Source organism: Sphaeramia orbicularis, chromosome 19 (genome assembly GCF_902148855.1).
Source record: "Sphaeramia orbicularis chromosome 19, fSphaOr1.1, whole genome shotgun sequence".
Lineage (NCBI taxonomy): Eukaryota > Metazoa > Chordata > Actinopteri > Kurtiformes > Apogonidae > Sphaeramia > Sphaeramia orbicularis.
Genome location: NC_043975.1, coordinates 25,635,647 through 25,656,653, shown reverse-complemented (window position 1 = coordinate 25,656,653; position 21,007 = coordinate 25,635,647). Strand labels below are relative to the sequence as shown.

Genomic DNA, 21,007 nt, shown 5'->3' with positions numbered 1-21,007 from the left:
GTGCATGCACATTTCTAGGTACAAAGTTTGCAAGACATGCTGATCTGGCAGGCATGCAGATTCCTCATCTGAGTCATCTCCACTACAGCCAGTCAACAAATGTTGGCACACAATTCAAGTATTTCCTTTCCTTCCGATATCAAAAGCAACACCTCTTGTTTTACACACTTCATCTGTTGACATGTGGGTAATAATGGCTTTTAATGCTGATATTGGCATGTGGATTTACTTTTATTGCTTATTTGTGGGTGTATGCAGTGCTGCTTGTGTGAGCATTGTATTTCTGCAGTCCCTGCACGTGTTTGCTGTAGAGGGCAGGGTCATGTTTCTCTCAACATAGCTGGCCCAGAAAGCAGGAAACTTAATCGGCAAAGTGTGAGTGTGATCACCCTGTGATTAGTGCACACTAGCAGTAGCATTGGCCTGGCAACACTGGGATGTGACATACAGGGGGTGTATGTAAAGAAATGGACAATGGCACAGCATCTCATATAGCTGATATGCATGCCTTTCCACAGCAGGCATGTGCAGATAGTTATTATTAGTAAATATGTGATCACACATGATTCTACAGATAGATATGACGCTGTGAAGAGCTCATGTTGCATCACAGTGTTAGTATGGCATATGAAAAATACATAGTCACTTATTATTCACACTACTAGTCTCTCTGTTTGTACCGCTTTGTCTAAACTGTCTTCAGTGAGTGTTTGATGCTGTGCCCAAGAACAAAGCTTTGACACCGTTTAATGCAAGATGACACTGAGTGGAGCAATAAGCTGCCAACAGTCCTGTGTGACTGGAGTAACTGCTTTCTGTTGCTTACATAAGGTTCTCATTAATGACGTCAAAATACTTTTCATTCATCTCCAATTGAAAATCTATATTACAATCCAAAAGAAAAAAACAAAAACAAAACATGTTTGTTCATCTTCACTGCATTCCATGACAGCTTCATTTAAAAGAAGGTTTTGGAAATGCAAATAATATAATATATAATCATAAGTATTCAGTAGATATACATATAAAAGTGTAAAGCCCAGTTCAGATCAAAGATTCACAAGACAAAGCTGTTTTAGGATGTTGCAGGCTTGCAGCTGTGTGAAGGGGCAGATGGTGTCGACTCACTTTGCCAAGTTGCCAGTGGCTGGTTTTAGAACATAGTGTTATATAGTCTATGTTTTTCTCAGTATGTATGAGCTGCAGTTAAACCTGTCACCAAGAAGCACAGCATTATTATCAGCTATTGCCCTTGTGAAATGCTGTCTTGTTGTTGTATTTTCTCTGCTTAGAGGTGACACTTGCTGCTCTGGGTGACAGAACTGATCTAGATTCGATAGGAGACATGAAAGTTTTTCTATTTTAACCCTTTCAGCGATGATTGAAATTCAGCCGTAACAATGCAAGTTTAACAAAGCGATGTGAATTATTATTAAAAAGGTAGAAGCAAACAACAGTCACGATTATTCAAATGACCTCCAGCCTGTCCAGGTGGAGGCTCTGGGTAACCGTCTACGGTGACAAGTGGACTAGGCCTTGGGAAGTTGGACATGTTCACTGAGTTGTGTCCCTGACCCATGTCCAGGTTGGACCGGTTCCAGCTGTCCCTAGAGGGAGATCTCCCTATTTTCACACCTGTAGTCCTCCTCTGTGCCAAAGCAGACGCCGTGACCCCGCTGACCTTGCATTTGTGTTTGTGTATGTGAGAGAATATCAGAGAGAGAAAATAGCAGAAAGAGAGAACTCAGATCATCTGTTGGCCGGTGAGTTAATGTACTCTCTGCGTGTGCCTATTTATGTAGGTATCATGTGAAAGTACTTTGTTTACAGACCATTGCTCACCCTGTGCTGGCCCTGTGTGCGTGTGTGTGGGCATGTGTGTGCATGCGCTGAGCACGCCTGTCTGCAGACTCTTATATGACACATGGGGAGCTGTTGACCGAAGGCGACCCCTTGTCTTCTCTGCCCTCTGCCTTTGCTTGTTTTGAATTCTCACTCAGCATTAGTTGCTGAGCCTTAACATGGCAATGGCAATGTGAAGGGCTTAATTGATTTACACGAGTGAGCTCATTACCTCCAAATCCCATATAGCTGATGTTAACTGTATTAACATGAGGTTTAATTTTTGTTGGCTCACAAATTTGTGTTCATTTTATAATTCTGTTAAGTTTGCTGAAATCACAAGGGAAGCATTTTCTCCGAGTGGTCTTGAACCCTACGTTTCTTTGAGAAAAACAAGTCTGCGTCTTTAACCTGACTCTTGTGAAACTACTTCCTGAACCCGAGAGAGTGATTCACGTACACAACCATCATACCACCACGATAGATTGTGTTTAGCTCCATATCTGTACCATCCTGCAGCGCGTTTTGCGTTTAGTTGTGCAACTGATTTTATTATTAGAAATGAGGGCCAGTGTGTTTCTAGCCAGTGAATAATTGTTTATTGAACCATCTCTGCTGAAATCTCGTTGTACATACTGATGAACACATACATGTGTCTGCATCATGCGTTCCTGTAAACACACCAGGGCCGGGCCAGTGGAGTCAGTTCATTTAGTGGGTTGTCTTCACGTTGAACTGGGCTTTGCGTGGGTGTAAAATTCAGCCATGCATGATTAAGTCTTTTAAGAGGTGTCAGCCACAGAGGGCAAAAATTCAATTTATTCCATCTAAATTTCATCATTTTTATAATTGACAATAGCTGTTTTCACTTGACTTACTAAAAGGAATCACACTATCTACCACTCAATGAGAGTATGTTATAATGCAGACATAGACATGAAATGTGCTGTAAAATTTACATGTATGTGACTTCATCTGGACCACCATTAAGGCCTTATCCTTCACAACATGGACAAAAATACTGGAACAAATTACTCATGCAATTTGTTGTACTTCCCATTTCTGTTGATGTGAAATATTACCACAGTAAGCGTATGAATTATCACAATAAATGTCAAATCAATATTTCTTTTAAGTTTAGCAGCTGATTTTTCTTCCTGGGTGAGAGGTGACAAACCCAGACGGTTACTTGTGGTTTAAAGTGTTTATTTATGGTTAGAATGTGATTTCAGAAATCTAGAGGTTGAATTTTATTATAATGATAATGATATAATTTAATTTAATTATAATGCTAAAAAATGTCAATGTTGACTAAAAGTTAGTAATAACAAACTATGAAGCATTCTATTAATGTTTTAGATGACATTGTAAACAAAATTAACCCCGAAGATGTAATAAAATGATTATTTCAGTGATGTTTATATTCTGACATTTCTTGTATTTTAATTTATTTTTTTTTTGCCCAGGAACCTGTTAACAACAAAACACATGACTTCAATGTGCGCCAATACGTTTTGGACATATAGCGTATATATACTGCAAAAATGAGCATTAAATCTCACCTAACCTACCTGTTTTAAACAAATAAATTCATTATCTAGGCATTATTATTATGAAGATTTTTCATTGAGTCTCCAACTGTCCCTTTATAATTTATCATGTTTTGGAAAAAATCCAATCACTGCATTATGATTATTGTAATGACCAAATGAAACTCATTTTCTCTCTTTGCATTTGATACAGCCATAGGTGATTGGTTGCCCAGTTACCTGGCTGGATTTCAGCAAATTAAATAATCTTCTTTCTAAATAACTTTTTCTGTTTAGGTAATAATAACACTTACAAAGAAATAAAATGAGTCTAAATAGATGACAGAAGTTGTTCCCTATTATATCTTTATTTAGAAATAAAGCAGAACAAAAGGACTTTTCATCTTAAAGAAATTACACATGATGTTATGACACTGAAACAGATGACTCATAAACTACAGACACAATTGAAACAACAATAGCACACGTGACGCTCACATTCTAATAGGGAGACCAAAGACAGTCGGCAGTATTTGTGGTGTGTAGTCTTGTGTCAGTTGCTCCAAAATACACCGCCTGCTGCAGCGCCAATGAATATGAGTAAGAGCGCTTCTTTACTGTAGATTAGAGGAAGGAAATCAGAGAAAAGGAGGAGAGGGAGAGTAGAAATTGGGTCAGACATCTGAGAGCGAGGCATTCCTTTTTCCTGCAATGGGTGTCAGACATTATCCTGTTGCTTTTCTCTCTCTACTTTTCCTTGCTTTGTCTGTCCACTGTGTCTGTGTGTTTTTTTCTCCCCACTTTTTTGCCTGGCCAAGGAAAAGTGCAAAGAGAGGGAAGAGTTATTATGCTTGGCATGTCTGCAGAGGAGGAGCCTTAATTTGGACAGAGCCCAGCTGATCAATGTCACCATTGGCTCTGTTACAGCTCAGTGTATGTGTGAGTAAGAGTGTGTGACTGAATACACACATAAGAGCTAAGCTTTTAAACTATGCAAAGCAGCACATTGCTCTAAAAGTGAAACACACTGGATTAATCCTGTGTGGAAATGACTTATTCTGCACACAGAGTTGCGGTGAAACAATGAATTGGATTAGAGCTGGAACGAGCATTAATTGAATACACGCTGAACTCATCCGCTACAAAGTCAAAATAAGGAAAATTAAGTTTATTCATCTGTTTTAAGTACGGGGCAGTCAGGAAAGAAGTTCCAGCTGAACCTGAGGTGAAATAGAAATTCTATAGGAGCCATGTCTGACATGATTGATGCTAATGTTTCACAGAGGTTTGTAAGCTGCTCGGTAGGGAGCTCTCACACGCAGGAGAACACAAATGTATTCTGATTTACACTTAAGTAACTCTGGGTGATTTTCATAATATGCAAACAGATGGATGCGATTCAGCGGGTGGTTTGGCAAAGTGTCAGAGAGGCTGCTACGTATCCTGTTTGAGGCCTTTCTCTGGCATGGAGAGCACTTACCCACTCGATTAGAAAGTCCCTCTCACAGGCAGCAGCAGCGCTAACAAACAGACTGCATCCAGAACCAAAGTCAGTCATTGCAACAATATATATTCATATATTGATTTATAGTTTGCATTTTGATGTGATGACAAAAGTAATGTTTAGTCATCAGTTTAGCATTTATATTACTTGTTGCTTCTGGATATGTTGGTTATGATTTTTGTTTTGTTGTGTCTTTTATGTTATTTTCATCTTTTTGTAGTATTTTCATGGTTTTGCCAGTAATTTAACATCACAAATAACTGTCTAACTTCTTCAACTTTCACTCCAGACTGCTAGAAATACAGGCTTTACACTGGAAAGAAATAATGATTTGACGTTATCAGCATCGACTGGCATGAAAATATTTAAAGTGATAACATCTTGGCGATATGGCCCAGCAGCAGGTTAATATGAAACCTTTTAGAAACGGCTGTTCTCAAAGGTCCTCACACACCTTTTTTTTTTGTGGTTAGCTCATGCGTCGTTTTATTTTTTTGATTATTTATTATTTATTTGATTATTTTATGGGTGCTTTCGTGCAGAATGTGAATATTTTTTTTGATTATTTTATTTAACGGGTGCTTTCATGCAAAATATGAATATTACGCAGAGAGGCTGGTTTTAAAGAGCTTAAAAAGCAACAACCAGTCATTTATGGGAAGTAGACATCATGTGTCAATAATGACAGACCCAGATCTGTTCATTTCTAGCAGAGTGCAGGCAAATCATAAGGATAATGCAGTGGCATATGACACGTGGAGCAACTCTGACAAACAACTAGACTATCAGGATAGTGCGGAGTTTCTGGAACGTGAATGTCATATGCATCAAATACAGACTGGAGACACACTCTGCACATGAAGCTCCAGGTTGAATACTTTCTGTCAAAAGGCTTGATGCAAATATATTGAAATCTGTATTGCGAATGCTGCCAGTGTGAATAGTTTTGATGCAAAATATCTGTAGGCATAAATTTTGTATTTTCAACATATTTATTCGTCACACCCCCGATGTGAAAATGCCTTAAACATGTTTATACAGATGATACGATAATAATTGTTTATGCACATTTGTCTTTTCTATTTTTAATATGAATATTAATCGTTAGCAAAGGGATAATCTTACTTGCCAATAAACTAATATAAATAGAGAGCGAATAAGACACGAGACAGGTATAGAGCCATATATCATAACATTTGAAATAGAGCTTTTGCAGCAAATCCAGCAGAACGTAATAATCCAATCTTTTACTTTAGAAGAGATGACTGCAAAGCATATGAGCAGGTTTATATAATTGCCAGACAGCGCTTTGGCCTGAATATATGATGACTGATGATTCATACTGTATTTATTCAGCTCAAAGAAACACTGTGAATAAAACATGACAGGCACTGAAGCAAATTTAAGGCGAAAAATTTGATTTATTAAAAATACTTTCGTGAAAGATAATGTAATATGCATAGGTTTTATTTTCCACTGCTGTCAAATTGTTGTTCAGAGTTCCCACTGCTGCTTTGGTTTGTCTCAATCCCCGGTTGATTTTGCTGTAAAAATGTCATGGGACAGTTTGCAGTGTTTATTAGTGTATTTCTCCTGAAGCAGAACACACTGCGTTAAAAACTGTGTGTAAGTGCGTATTTTCGGGAAGCTGTAAACAGATAGCGAAGGATCACTATCCGATGGCTACAAATGACACAAAAGGAGGGCTCGGCCACCTGAGAATTTGTTCTACTGGGTTAAAATCGATATCAGATGCAAAAGAGGAGAATATTTGCATAATCTTTAGTAATAAGTACATTATCAATTTGCTATTATGAGGATATCAGTTTATGGTTTAACATGTCCATTAGTAGTAGGTTTTTCCTCCTGTATTCTGTAGGTGGTCGAGTGTTTTGTTGCGAATAGGCCTTGAGAACAAATTAATGTTCTTCAATGCTTTTAAAACCTCCCTAAAGAGGCTATGCTAAATCTGTTGTGACCATCTGTTGAACCTTGAAATCATGTGTAGACCTATTGGTGTGAGTGTGTGTTGCGGTGCACTGGAGCATATCACAAGACGGTAGCTCCTGTATAGACATGTAATGCAGCACAGTCAATAATTCATTGAAGTCTGACTTTCTGCCCAGTAGATGGAAGTTGAAGAAGAGCAGGGCTCCTGTGGCTCTTGTTCTAATTTTAACTCTGTATGTTTTTTTATGTGTGTGTGTGTGTGCATTTTGCGCCACTAGCCACACGTCAATATTTCTGCACAAAAGTGGGATTATTAATAAATGGGATTTTGTCAGATTTTTAGCCTCGGGGTAACAACTACAGATTGAAATTGAAGTCAATATGGAAGATCTAACAGTGTTAAACCTCTAGCATTTCCCCTGTTAGATGCTGGCTGCAAAAACTCCTGCCTCTTGTTGACCCCCATTAAAAAAAAAAAAACAAAACAAAAAAACCCCACCTGTTTCTGTCTAGAAATACTGTCAGTATTGTTTTTCAGGTCTCATTATGGTCTAGTTTGCTCTATTTGGTATGTGTGTAAATTATTGCTTTATGAATAAGACTTGATTTGATGATTATTAATCGTCATCTTTGTAAGCAATAATTTTTTATAGGAATATATAGTGTGCTAATTGATGTGATTATAATGTACAGATTATTAAATGTGTTAACCTTGACTAGATTCTTTTTTTTTTTTTTTTTTTTAGACTTGTCTTGTCCGGCATCGTAGCAGCAGAATGGTTGTCTGGCTGTCTTGTTGTGCTGAACAAATTTGCTTTGCCAAGGGGAACTTCATAAAGAATATAAGGTTCCCCTATTCCACTGTTTTTATTTTGGGTTTTGCTGAACCACATTTTGATGCCAGACCTGACAGAACAAAACCAAGGGGAAAGACAGTAAAGGGAGAAGAAAGAAGGAGAGAGCGAAGGGGGTAGAAGAAGAAAAAAAAAGACACAAGAAAATATTACGTGCAAATAACAACAATAATGACAATTGTAATGAAACAATATAATGATAATAATCCACAACATCCACAATAACTGAGTAAACTGGAAAAACAAAAAATTAAAATAAAATTTGTATGAACATAAACATTTAGGGTTGTCGCTGAGGCTACCAGTTTCACCTCTCACACAACAAATAACTGAAATAATGATTTTTACATGTGGTTTTTCTTATACCCTAAATAACAATCTTTAATAGATATGGTTAAACACCTATGTTACTGTAATCCAGCTTTGGAGTTTAGAGTTCTTAATGATGATACGTTCAGCGATGATCATAGGTAAAGATTTACTGTATAAACCCGTTTTGACTGCTTCATACAAATTGGAGAATATTCTTTAGGCAGGTGTGAGCGCCGTCTAGGTTGAACTCTACCTCCAAGCAGCTGGCCCTCTTATCTGGCCCGCCTGTGCTGATGCATATTTATCCACCCCAAGTGGCTGAGAGCTAGCTTAGCATATGGATTAGCCAGGGAATCAGATGCATGGCCGCTCTGAATCAGCATAGCAGGATGAATACAAGCCACTTACTTTAAGGAGTACTCACCTGACCTGTGTACTGTCCTCACCTTTGACCTCTGTGTAAAGTTAAAGCCAGGACAGGTGCCTATATGCTCTGCTGAAATATAAATATCCCTTTATTAAATAAGCAGTAAAGCACAGTTTACTGATAAAATAAGTGTTAAAACCCTTTGACCTCTTGGGTGCATTTGGTTAAAAATTAAAGGTCCGTAATGGCCTTTGGTGCTTGTAAAATGTGAGGTTGCATATTCTTTCGTAGTAAGTAGTTGTAGCCTGTTCCAAGGTTTACGTGGACTTAAGTGGCTCATACAGTATCTACAGAATTGCAGTATTTACCTACAGTATTTGCACTAAAGCTTTAAGGGAACTAGAAAGGGTGTGTCCCACATCTTTCGTTAGTACTGTATGTGTGTTTTCACTGTTAACAGCTAGGAGTGTAACAGTGCACTCATTTGTACCGAACCGTTTCCATTCGGGGCCTTCAATACAATACAGACGTGTACCCAAAGAATACATGTAGCCAACGTGAAGAACGCAAACATTCACCTGAAGTCTCCACACGAACCTTGAAGCGGAACACACACAGTATGAGCAGGGTGGATGGATGTCTAAGTGGTTCACGCACCATACACATGCAGAAGGTGAAACCAGCATGGCAGCTCCGGTACAAAGCCAGAGCTGGAAAACCCTCTGTCTTCTCTAAGTTTTCTGATTTGGGAGTATATCAGATTCCTTGTCAGTTATATGAACAGAGAGAGACAAGACAACAAAATAAGAGCATTGTGCCAGTGTCATATGGAACTGTGACCCGCGGGTCAATTTTCTAGTATGAAAAACTGACCCACCCCGTAGAATTTTGACCCCTTATACAAATGTGTACTGTATGTTAATAAGAATGTTCTAATACATTTCTGTATCATAATAAGCTTAAGTATATGTGCATTATTTGAAATTTTCACCAGAAACTGCTAAATTAATTAATTCATATAGCTATTGAAGTAATAGGTCACTTTTCAATGCTATAGAATTTTGACCCCTTGCCTATTTCTGTTTTATTATGTAAAGTAGCTGTAAGATGTAGTGTCTTGTGTCTTCTATTGCTATGGTATAGAAATGTATTAGAACATTTTTATTAACATACAGTACAAATTCATATAAGGGGTCAAAATTCTATGGGGTGGGTCAGTTTTCCATAGGGGGTCACTTTCCTATCTGATGCCAGTATTGTTTTGTGAAGATTGGTTATTGGTTAAGTTTTTTTTTTTATTTATTTATTTTTTAATGAAATTGGTCTCTTTCACTGTACCAAAAACGTGTTGAAAATGTATTGAAATTTTTCTGTACCATTACACCCCTATTAACAGCCTATTCATTATGTTAATGTTCTTTTTCACACAGCCCAAAAGGCAACTTCATACCACTTTTACAGTGTGAAAAACACACCAAAAGGATGTTTTTTGAGTCATCTGCAGATTTGTCTTATAGAGACATAATAGATGCTATACTACTATATACATATGGTAAATATAACGTAGTGTCTTTAATTATTTAGTGCCTAGTGTCTGTGTATGTAACACATTTACTAGGTGTGAAGTCTGCTGCAGACACTTGACCGTGACAAATACCAAAAGCAGAAAATCTGTGTGAAGTGCTAATATAGTAATATAATATGAATGGCAGAGTATCTAATAAGAATAAGTAGCAATTTGTGAGACCGCAGTGTTTATGAGAATAAATCTAATGTTGAAGGTCACCAAACATGCTCTATTTTTGTTTTTTTGTTTGTTTTTTTTTAAATGCACACACAGACAATCAAACCTTGTCCATATTAAAGAATTACTTTATTATCTTCTCAGTGTAAGATAGCAGCAGTCTTGTGCCAACTGGAAAGTCAGATGGAAGGGTAAAAATGTCATGTGCTACTTGGGAAAATGTCATCAGATAATGTTTCAACATGGAAAACGTATGGCAGAGGCAGATGCAGTAATCATGTTATACAAATATACCCTTCATTTAACCAAGTGAAGGTCTTACTTACAAAATCCACGTATGATATATAAACACATTTCTTTATGATTTCCCATATTTACAGTTACAATTATTTACAACATGAAATGAATCATGATACTTGTGATTAATTTATGTAATTATCTTATTCATAAATATGGAAGCAGTTATGCGAAAGAAATTACATATATTATAGGGTTCAGGAATATGTCGGGTTAATTCACAATTCACTTCATATAATATAGAGTGAATATGTTAATCCAGTCATATATAGTTTTAGTAACAAAGACTGTTTTTGTTTTATTTCACTTCATATAGAAAATAATTGATTACAGTTGTATCACTGATAAAAATAGATTAAATGTTTTCACCATTTTGCTAGAATATAAACTGTTGCTCATGAAGTTGGAATAATTTTGTTTTCCGATATATTCCTCCTTTTATTCCCACTTATATACATCAATAATCACCTTTGACCAGGTGCAATGATTACATACCAAATCCCAGTTATACTTTATCTATCAAGAATAAATCACATTGTCTCAATAATTTCATGAGTAGAGGTAAAAATATTTGATTCCACCTTTATGGGCAGTGTATTATTATTATTTTCACATTATTTTCCATTGTGTCTGATGCTCTTCTCATCATTTTGTTGCATCTCATTCTTCTGCTGTGAATTAAGGCAGAAACAGTACCACAGCAGTTCTTTTTTTTTTTTTTTCTCCACCTTTTTCACCTATTTAAGTAATGGGTTTTATCAGCCATGTTCAATTTTATGAATAAACAGCAAACAGAAATGCAATAAAATGTATATATTCTACAACTTAATGCATCATGTCCAGCTTTAGAGCCGCATTTACTAAATTTTTGATTCATTTATTTACTTATTTATCATTCAAGAACACATTTAGTCTTTCAAGCTTTTAGCCTAAGTTGTCATTAGTGGTAACACTTTAAGGCATTTTTTTCCTAAAGATGCACATGACTGTAAGAATGTGTTATGTTTTCTTCGACAAATGAAGTTCCTGTCCGTCTGTTCGTCTTTATGAGATGTATGAGCATAATTAAACGATCAGACGAAGTTAACAGAATAGACAGTATCATATCTTGCAGTTATTTTTTATTGCAAGCAATAATTAAATCATATCACAGTATTTCAAGCAATAAAAGTAATTATTCTATGTATGTGATTGTGAATCGATGTCTTATTTAGTGGTGAATGTTCAAAATGCCAAGCAAGGGCACAGCTTTTTTAATGTGGTGTCCTTTCTTTGCGACGCTTCACTATGAACAGTATTTAATTAAAGTAAAGGTATGCCAGGAATGTTTCAGCGACGATCACTTATACACATTCGCACATTTACAAGTACAGTACTCACCGTTTCCTTGGTTATACTTGTTAAAGGAATGACTGCCGGTGTAAAAAACATTTCAATCATTATTTCTCTGCAGAATAAGGATTTCAGGGGTATACCTCTACCACGCAGAGCAGACAACCTGTGCTGGCAGTGCATTCCTACACAGACACAACACTCCTGGCCTTTTGAATACCTGGTTAGGTTCATAGTACAGACTCCCTTTGATTCCTCTGACCAACCTAAGCCTTAAGTTAGACACTTCATTTGGCTAAAGGATTAGTTTGCTAAGCCTTTTAGCGGTAAGCTGGTCACATGAAAATCGAACATTGGTTAGTATAGACAAGAAAACCTTGCACCTCCTTCGGGGATTTTTCCCTCTTGAACTTTCAAAACTCCTCCCATGTCATCCCTGACTTGGCAGTACGTGCATGCATCAGTGGCCATGTGGATTTCCTGGTGCAGAGCTGCAACTATCTGTAGGATTTGGCTCCCCCCTCTCTCTCCCAGGATCACCCTGTAAGCCTGCTTGCTTTGTAGATCATTTGGCGCGGGTGATCTTTTCTTTCTTTCTTGTTGGCAAATATACAGTACGAAGGAATTATAGATTGTCTTTTCTGATTACAGAGTTCCCTGAGGCCTAAGTTTGGATGAACGCTGGGAGCAAATGTAAAGAAACACCACTAGAGCGACTGCGACAGGCCACGACGGTAGGACATCTTCACATACACTATCTTGATGTACACAAGTTGTCAACATGTTGGCTGTTAAGTCCTTTAATACTCATGTTTCTGCACATACTGTACTTGGTAACTGTGAACCTACATCAATAGGATCTGTGAGTGTATAGTTACTGTGATACCTGGACATTGACACAAAGTCAAAAGACTGGCAGGGAGGTGGGGTTGGTTTTATTTTTCCATGCTTGGACACCGTGTCTCATTTCCACAGGTGCACGCACATATCAGATTTGGTTTCAGGCATGAGCCTTTGCTGCCTGTATCTACTGTACATGAGTTTGCATTCTGTCTCATGCTTTATGCTTGAGAGATATACACGGGAAACTGGGGAAATATTAAAATGTAGCTTCAGTTAGTCCAGTCATAAAATTCCAACAGGTTGCTGTAAGGCCTGGGTGATATACAGTTGTGCTCATAAGTTACCCTGACAGAATGCGCAAGGGACGGTCTTGGATGTTCCAACATGACAGTGACCCAAAACACAAGGCCGAGTTGACCTGTTATTGGCTACAGCAGAAAAAAGGTAAAGGAGGGGTCATCTCAGTCTCCTGACCTTTGGGGAGGTCTCAAACATGCAGTTCATTCAAGAAAACCCAAAATCTTAAAGGAACTGAAGGTGTTTTGCCAAGAAGAATGGGCAGCTTTACCATCTGAGAAAATAAAATGCCTCATCCACAACTACCACAAAAGACTTCAAGCTGTCATTGATGTTAAAGGGACCAATACAGAGTATTAAGAACTAGGCTATGGAAACTTTAGATCTGGGACATTTGGATAGTTTCTGTTGTCAGTATGATTTAAAGAGAGCAAACACATTTGTTTGATAATAAATGGCTTCACTCAACCACGAGTGAAAGAAAAGTTTTTATATTATCATTCATATTCTCTGAAAAATGGCCGAAGAATCACAAATTGTGCTAGGGTTTGTAAACTTATGAGCACAACTGTAGCACAAACATCAAATGACAATCTTCTCAGGTAGAATCATGATCTGAATCACAATATCCTCACTTCTTTTAAAATTTAGGCGATTTACAACCGAACTATAACTTTTCCTATTTTTCTCTAGTTTTGGGGGGCTTAAACTCTGCCTTATTAATTATATCATTGTTATCTGACGAGAAACTCAGCATCTTGGGCTGAGATTATAATGATGTTGACAGTGATAAAGATGAATTCAATGCTAGTCACATTTTCCTGCACACACAGCCAGAGTGTTTCCATTATTTATCTAGATTGTTGTGGTCTAATTTGTCCCACTGGAGTTTTATAGTGATTTGAAAAATGCTTTAATGCTAACTCTAGTCTAAAGCATCTGTGTAAATCGGACTCACTGTATGTCAGGTTGCAGATGTAAGACCCACAGCTGTCAGTCTTACCATAGTTCTTGATCATCATAGCAAAACAACACTTAAGGCAAACTATGTAAGTTAATGCACACTAAAACTGAACACTTTAGTGCAGACAGATGTAAAGTATTACCATAATCTGAAATAAAGTCACAAGCTTAGTGACATGTGATGCTGCAAATTCATGGGTTCATCTAATTCCTGCATGCAACGCTGTAAAATACTGTAATTACTCTGATAACCTCAGCTACTGTTACTGTGTTAATGACAGGATCTGTATGATCCCTCTGAAAAAATGATCATAAGCCAGATAAAGATTGATAATGATTATGGTAGATCTTTTCTATAGTTTAGCATCTATTCAGTAGATAAGGGATTTCAGAGGTATACTTTGTTGTTTACAGATGCAACTGCCTGTCAAAGCTGCCTCAATTTTCCAATGCCTCTTAAGGTTATGAATAATTTACGTAGAATATCTGGCACTTTCTCCAACCCCCTCTCTGAAAAATCCCTCAGTGCTGTCAAAATGGTGAATGGATACACTGGAGTTAGCATGGTGCTGCAACAGGTTTTCTGTTGCAAGTTTTTTGTCTGCTGGCAGTGGTCCAGTGTACCATTGCACAGTTGACAGACCTGAGTTGCAACAGTCAGCAATCTTCTCGAGGAGCGATATCTTGCACGGTGTTGAACTGGCACTTCTCCCTTTCGTCATCACCGCTATCTACAGACCTGAACACTGTGCTTCACTGACAAGTCACACTTTTGATTCCCAACTGTGTTCACTGATGAGTGATGATACGTTGTTGGATTTTACAGCTGTACACAGTCTCAAAAGATGTGAGGAACAGTCATGTAACAAGGAAGTGGCTTAGGCTAAATATTGACAATTCGCCTGGTTTTCTAGAGGCTACAGCAGTGGGTCCCAACCTTTTTTGGCTCGTGACCCCATTTTAACATCACAAATTTCTGGTGACCCCAGACATTCAAAACAGACATTATTTTTTTTTGCTAAAATTAATTTGTTTTGATCATGTAATAGTTTGCTATACTATATAATAAACATTAATTTTAGATGATCTTTAGGCTATATAATGTATTTTTTCAAACCATGTGTTGTCCAGTTGCTGTATGTTAAGTGTTTAAATGTGGTAGCAGGTTTGAAATAAACAGATGAAATGAAATGAAAAATTATTGTGGACGGAGGCAGAAAAGCCAGGTGTAGATTACTGCACAAAGTGAGAATTTTATTTTCCTTGGTCAGGATATGTACAGTCAGTCCAGCTTGGATTTACAAGGCTGACAATTAATACTGAACAAACAAGAACTCAAACTATGAATTATGAAAGAGCTGCAGCATCTGAAACTGCCCACAATGAACATTTGAAAGATAAACAGTACCACAGTGCTTCAGTTTCAGCTTCAGAGTTTGTCATGCCTTTTATTTATTGTGATTGTCTCTCAACTCACCATATATTTTTTATTAGTATTTTTTGTTTTTTTTTAAATTTTATGAATCACTAGAAATTTCAGGTGACCCCATTTGAATTCCAGGCGACCCCATGTAGGGTCCCGACCCCAAGGTTGAAAAACACTGGGCTACAGCATGAATCAAGACCAAGTGGTTTCTGTCAGAGGGGTGAGAGGTGAGACTGGATGTGGCACTGACACACAGACACAGACAGCTCAGCCACTCCCTGTCCATCTGCCCTGAGCATCGGGGAAATCACTTTTCTGCTTTGGCACACACGCCACAGATACATTTGCACCAACTGGCATTGAAACATTTGCACCAACTGGCATTGAAAGGACTCTCATGGACATGATACAGTATATAATGTTCGTGAGCGTCCTCGTACCCTACACTTCACCCTCACCCTAAACTGCCAGTGGACAGTTGGCCTACATTTTCTATCTCTGTGTATGTAAATTTACGGCTCAGTAACAGCATGATTTCAATAAGGAAATGGTTTAAAATCACATTCCCCAGCTGCTTCTCGAGGAAAAAAATAATAATCAAAAGGGTAAAACTAACATTCTTAGTTATACTTAGCTTTTCTGGAGAGTTTAGGTGCTGTGTTTGTTGTGGGGGTCGTGCAGATGTGGGGTGTGGGATCCTCCTCTGGGGAAAATTTTATGTTATTTGACTAAAAACTGTGTAGTTTCATGTAATTTTAGACTATTATCCCTCAAGACAATATAAACACATTACATAGGGGGAAAAAAGTGTTATTTGTAAGGAAAACCCAGCACACGAGAATGATAATGTCAAAATAAACTTGTGAGCAATGTCTGGTAATCATGTAACTTCAGCTTTAATGCATTTGACCAATTTGGAAAATGCTAAGACGTCCTGCTGTTCAGTCACACTTTGCACAGTTTGCTAGATCTTGAAATCCCAAAGCTACTTGAGGATCCAGCCCTGGTTTGCTACACAGACTGTGTACCCTGAAACAACAGCAGATGGAAACCGAAGAGCCAAATCTTTAGCAGCAAAGATCCTCTATTTACAAAGATGATGCTCAGTAAGGGTTTCCAAGAATATGAATCTGTTCACTTGTTGTGTTCTAAGTGAGCAAGAACATTATGGATGTATAGATATATGATTTATATATATAGACAGTCTAAAAATATAATAATACACTAACATGACATATAATTTTCTCATAATTATTGCTCATTTTATTTTCATGTTTTTTTTGTGTTATTCAGATGAGAGTGTGTAGCCTCAAACAAAGTCATTTTTCTCCAGATCAGCAGGTGTGAGAAACGTTATTTTAGAATCACAATGTATGTGTACATGTAGCTTGTGAAAAATGGGTGCCATATTCACAACAGTGACTTTGTGGCAAAAGAATCACTTGAAATCTGTAAATCACTTTCACCTCTCCCCTCGGAATGAATGGGACAGAATCAGCCTGTGGTCTCCAAAAGGGGGTGGGGCAGTGGAGAGACCATGTGACACTGAAACAGGAAATGACTGTCTGTTGAAACACCTTTTTTTCCTGAACTGTTGAACAGATTCCTAGCATCACATGCCAAACCTGAACCTTTAAACTAAGTCTGGACCCTTAAACAGCCCTTCCAAGATCCACTTGAACATATTGATCACTGCAAAATGTCCTGACATTATAAGTCCTCATGAAAATGGCTAAAAAAAAGCACATTAATTGTCAGAGGATTGCCACATGCACACAAACACAAACAAAGACACATGCAGGCGTGGGCACAAATTCAGCTTCGCAAATACAAATAGATGCACAGGATCAAATCAAACCTGCACAAACATCAACATGCCCACAATCACAGACAAATGAACCGGTATAATCTTATTTGAGCTGCGCTGACATTTATCCGGAAACCGAGGAGTACGGCGGATTCATAAAACAGAATAGGCACACTGTGAGCAGGCCTGCAGCCAATTGTTGAATCACTTGATACTCTAGCAGTTTAACTCAACACCTGGCCGCGTAATCCCAGCACACGCTTTTGAACAGTGCACATATTAAGCCAAGTGCTTGGCAGTTACCAGAAAAGTAAGCTTTATGACACCGAGAGCGAGACACACGGTGACATTTAAACTGGGACCATTACAGTCAGACAGATGGACAGGGAAAGCTTCCACTATAGGGATGCGGTCTCCATTTCTGTCTGTGACATTTAAATAGGTTTTTTTCTTGGTAATCAATAAATTAACTTAATAACCTGCCTTGAGGCTCTTGATGTCTAGACAGGATAGAGTTGTGGCAATTTAGTTTTACTCTGCAAATAAGCTGGGTATTAATTTAGAAAGACAATTACCAGGCTGCTAAATGACATTTCCAGGAACTATGGAAAGAATAACTCGACAATGGCACTTTATTATAGAAAGCAGCATTAGTTTGTCTTTGTGGGGCTTAGTTTTGTGGTTGTCTTTGCGATAGGTGACCTACCTGGGTTGTAGCCAGGGGCTCGGTGGGGTCGCAGTGCAGGGGTAGAGGTGAGGCGAAGTGGGAGGTTAAAACAAAACAGGCGTTTATTTTGAAGTGCAAGTACTCTCCTCTTTATACCATTTGGTTTTATTGTTGCACAGGATAAACAAGGTGCAGTTGTAATGTTAGGTTGCAGCCTCTCAACAGCAGAGTGGGTGGTATTTTGTAAAACTGTGCGGTTTCTTGGACAGCTCATTCACGAGGAGGAAGTGTGGTTGGTTTTTTTTTTTCCAACTCTTCTCTGCAAAGCACAAAATGTTCCTCTTTCTCAGCTCTCCATTGATACTTTGCTATTTCATTCATTCTTGTGCGATCATGTGGACATCTGTATTAAAATTAGGCTTTGTTTGGGGTCGGTGGGAAAGCTCATCCAGAAAACTACAAACCACACTCAAGAGAGGAGAGGATCTGGGGTGACATGTTAAATAATGGTGTTTCTTGTTACGTTTGTTTTCCTCCACTATTTTGGCGGTGGTCTCTTCCAGGTCAAAGGTCAGTTTGAGGTCAGTATGATATTTCAACGCCATATGGAGATGAGTGGTGCAACAAGGCAAGTCTAAACCATGTTTTAGCTTTTCTTTGTTCAGTTTTTATAGCAGTTGAAATAATATTTTTGCAGTCATCCTAATTCAGATTCCATTCAGGTGAAGTCATGTCAGTCCGGACTCACCAGCAGACATGTGTAAATTATAAGCTGTCAGTTTTGATATGCTGTATGAAGCTTTCTTGCTAACAAACACAGTTATGTTTATATGTTTACAGTCTCATGCACTGTTACCCACTACCACCAAAAACATTTCCTCATTATAATAATAACAAGGCAAGGCAAATTTATTTGTATAGCACAATTCATACACAGGGCAATTCACAGTGCTTTACAAAAATGGAAAAGAGACAGGTTAAAAACACACAATTACAATTAAAACAATCAATAAAACATAAATAAGTGCAGATAGGGCCCTTTCAGTTGTTCTATGCACAGTTGAACAGAGCCATTTTCAGCCTGGACTTAGGCCCCTACTCTGACAATGTTTGTCTCACATCATCAGGAAGAAAGACTGTTCCAGATTTTAGCTGCATGGAACTGAAATGCAGCTTCACTGTCCTGACTATGGGCACCAGCAGAAGACCTGTCCCTGAGGTTCCCAGGGTCCGAGATGGTTCATATGGGACCAACATGTCAGAGATGTACTTTGGTGCTAGACCATAGAGAGACTTATACACGAGCAGAGCTGTTTTCAAGTCTATCCTCTGAGCAACAGGAAGCCAGTGCACAGACCTGAGCACAGGACTAATATGGTCATACTTCCTGGTTCTAGTCAGGACCCAAACAGCAGCGTTCTGGATATACTGCAGCTGTCTTACAGCTCGTTTAGAGAGTCCAGTCAGAGTGGTGCCAGCCACAACAAACCCTGTCCCTCACATGTATTGTAGCTTATTTTGGCATTGATCCAGCTGATGTCATCATGTGTATGTGTGTGCTAATGTCAGTATATCAATTGCCTCTATGTATGTACCAAGTAAATTGAAACAAAATTGATGTTTTTGTAGACATTTGAAATTTCACCCATTATAAGTAAATGGGAGAAAAAAAAGATTTTAAAAAACTCATGAAGACTTTGAACTTTGACTTACTTTTTCCAAAGTGTAACCACATCTATTCTGGGTCACTGGTAATCTATAAACCCAATTTGGTATGAATTCAACTAATAGTTTTGCTGCTACAGACATTTGAAATATTGCCCATTGTAAGTAAATGGGAGAAAAAAGATTTCAAAAACTCATAAAAAATTTTAACTTTGACCTACTTTTCCCAAAATGTAATGAGATGTATTCTGTGTCACTGGGATTTTATAGACCCAATTTGGTACGTTTCCGTCCATCTATTTTGTACCGCTTATGTGGAGCCGGGTTGCGGAGGCAACAGTCTAAGCAGGGATGCCCAGACTTCCGTCTCCCCAGACACCTCCTTTAGCTCTTCCGGGGGGGACCCCGAGGCGTTCCCAGGCCAGCTGAGAGATGTGGTCTCTCCAGTGTGTCCTAGGTCTTCCCCAAGGTCTCCTCCCGTCAGGACATGCCTAGAACACCTCCTCAGGGAGGCGTCCAGGAGGCATCTGAAACAGATGCCTGAGCCACCTCAGCTGGCCCTTCTCAATGTGGAGGAGCAACGGTATGAATTCAACCAGTAGTTTTGCCGCTAGAGTGTTAACAAACAAACAAACAAACCGAACCAAAAACAATACCCCTTGCCTCCCCTTTGGGGGGCGGGGTAATAATGATTCATGTTCTGTGTTGTTTATGGCTCTCAGTTTTACCACTGTGGTTTATTTTTCAGAACATTACCACAATCGTTAGGTGAAACAATGTAAATAATAGCTTTTGCAATATGACATACAGAAATAACACATTTCATTTACATTTTTTGTTTTACATGTTTTGTCATTTTCTTAATTTTAGTTTTTCCAGATGTTAAAAAAACAAAAAACAAAAACCTGCTGAGAATAATCAGTGAAGTTGAACTCTATTTTAAAGCCAAAACAGAATGAGACTAGTGGGTCTAAATGATGCACTGATTGCACCATGTCATATGTTACAAAAAGAAAAAATTCTCAGAGCGAAAGCAATTTTCTCTCCCAGCAGCATGTCAGTTCAACCTGTGGTTGGTAACATGTGATCACATCTTAAGACTGTGAATGATGTTCATTATACATTTCTCTCATTTCTTCACCGGTGTGTCAGACATGGTGAACATAGAAGCAGCTACTGTTAGTCTGTGAACTACATTTAATGGTGTGACATTTATGTGAAGTGTTATTGATTATCAACCTATCAGAATGGGTTGTTTTAGCAATCCGAAAAGCACATTTTACACAGCAACAACTGATGTGATGAAAAGGAAACACACACACACGCACTTATATATGAACTGCTGCAGTATGTTAGAACTTTAGGTACAATTACATATTCCCATCTTCCAGAGCTAATAAAACAATTGTAATTGAAACGCATGATGACGAAATACCATTGAAGAGCATGCGAGTTCAGTGCAGTAGAGACTCTGTCGTAATCACATCCTCTAAGGAGCAGCACTTGCAGCACTCTGCCAAGTAGGTTATGTTTTTGTTACTGTTTGTTTTCCTGTCTGTCAGCAAAATTACAGACTACTAGAAAGGAAGAGGCAATTCAATTTCGGGT

At 38.2% G+C, this 21,007-nt stretch overlaps 1 protein-coding gene and 1 long non-coding RNA gene across 2 annotated transcripts in view; one reads left to right on the top strand and one right to left on the bottom strand.

Annotated features, from left to right (window-relative positions):
• Positions 1 to 21,007, top strand: part of LOC115410559 (thyroid hormone receptor alpha-B) — a 158,357-nt gene that overhangs the window by 11,853 nt on the left and 125,497 nt on the right. Inside the window, exon 2 of the mRNA XM_030122248.1 lies at positions 12,383 to 12,465. The gene's annotated coding sequence lies outside the window, so the exon portion shown is untranslated. The remainder of the gene's footprint in view (positions 1 to 12,382; positions 12,466 to 21,007) is intronic.
• Positions 3,860 to 11,971, bottom strand: LOC115410570 (uncharacterized). Its single transcript, XR_003934107.1, has 2 exons — positions 11,780 to 11,971; positions 3,860 to 3,988 (listed from the first exon to the last, which is right to left on the bottom strand). It is a non-coding gene; the product is annotated as an uncharacterized LOC115410570 (long non-coding RNA).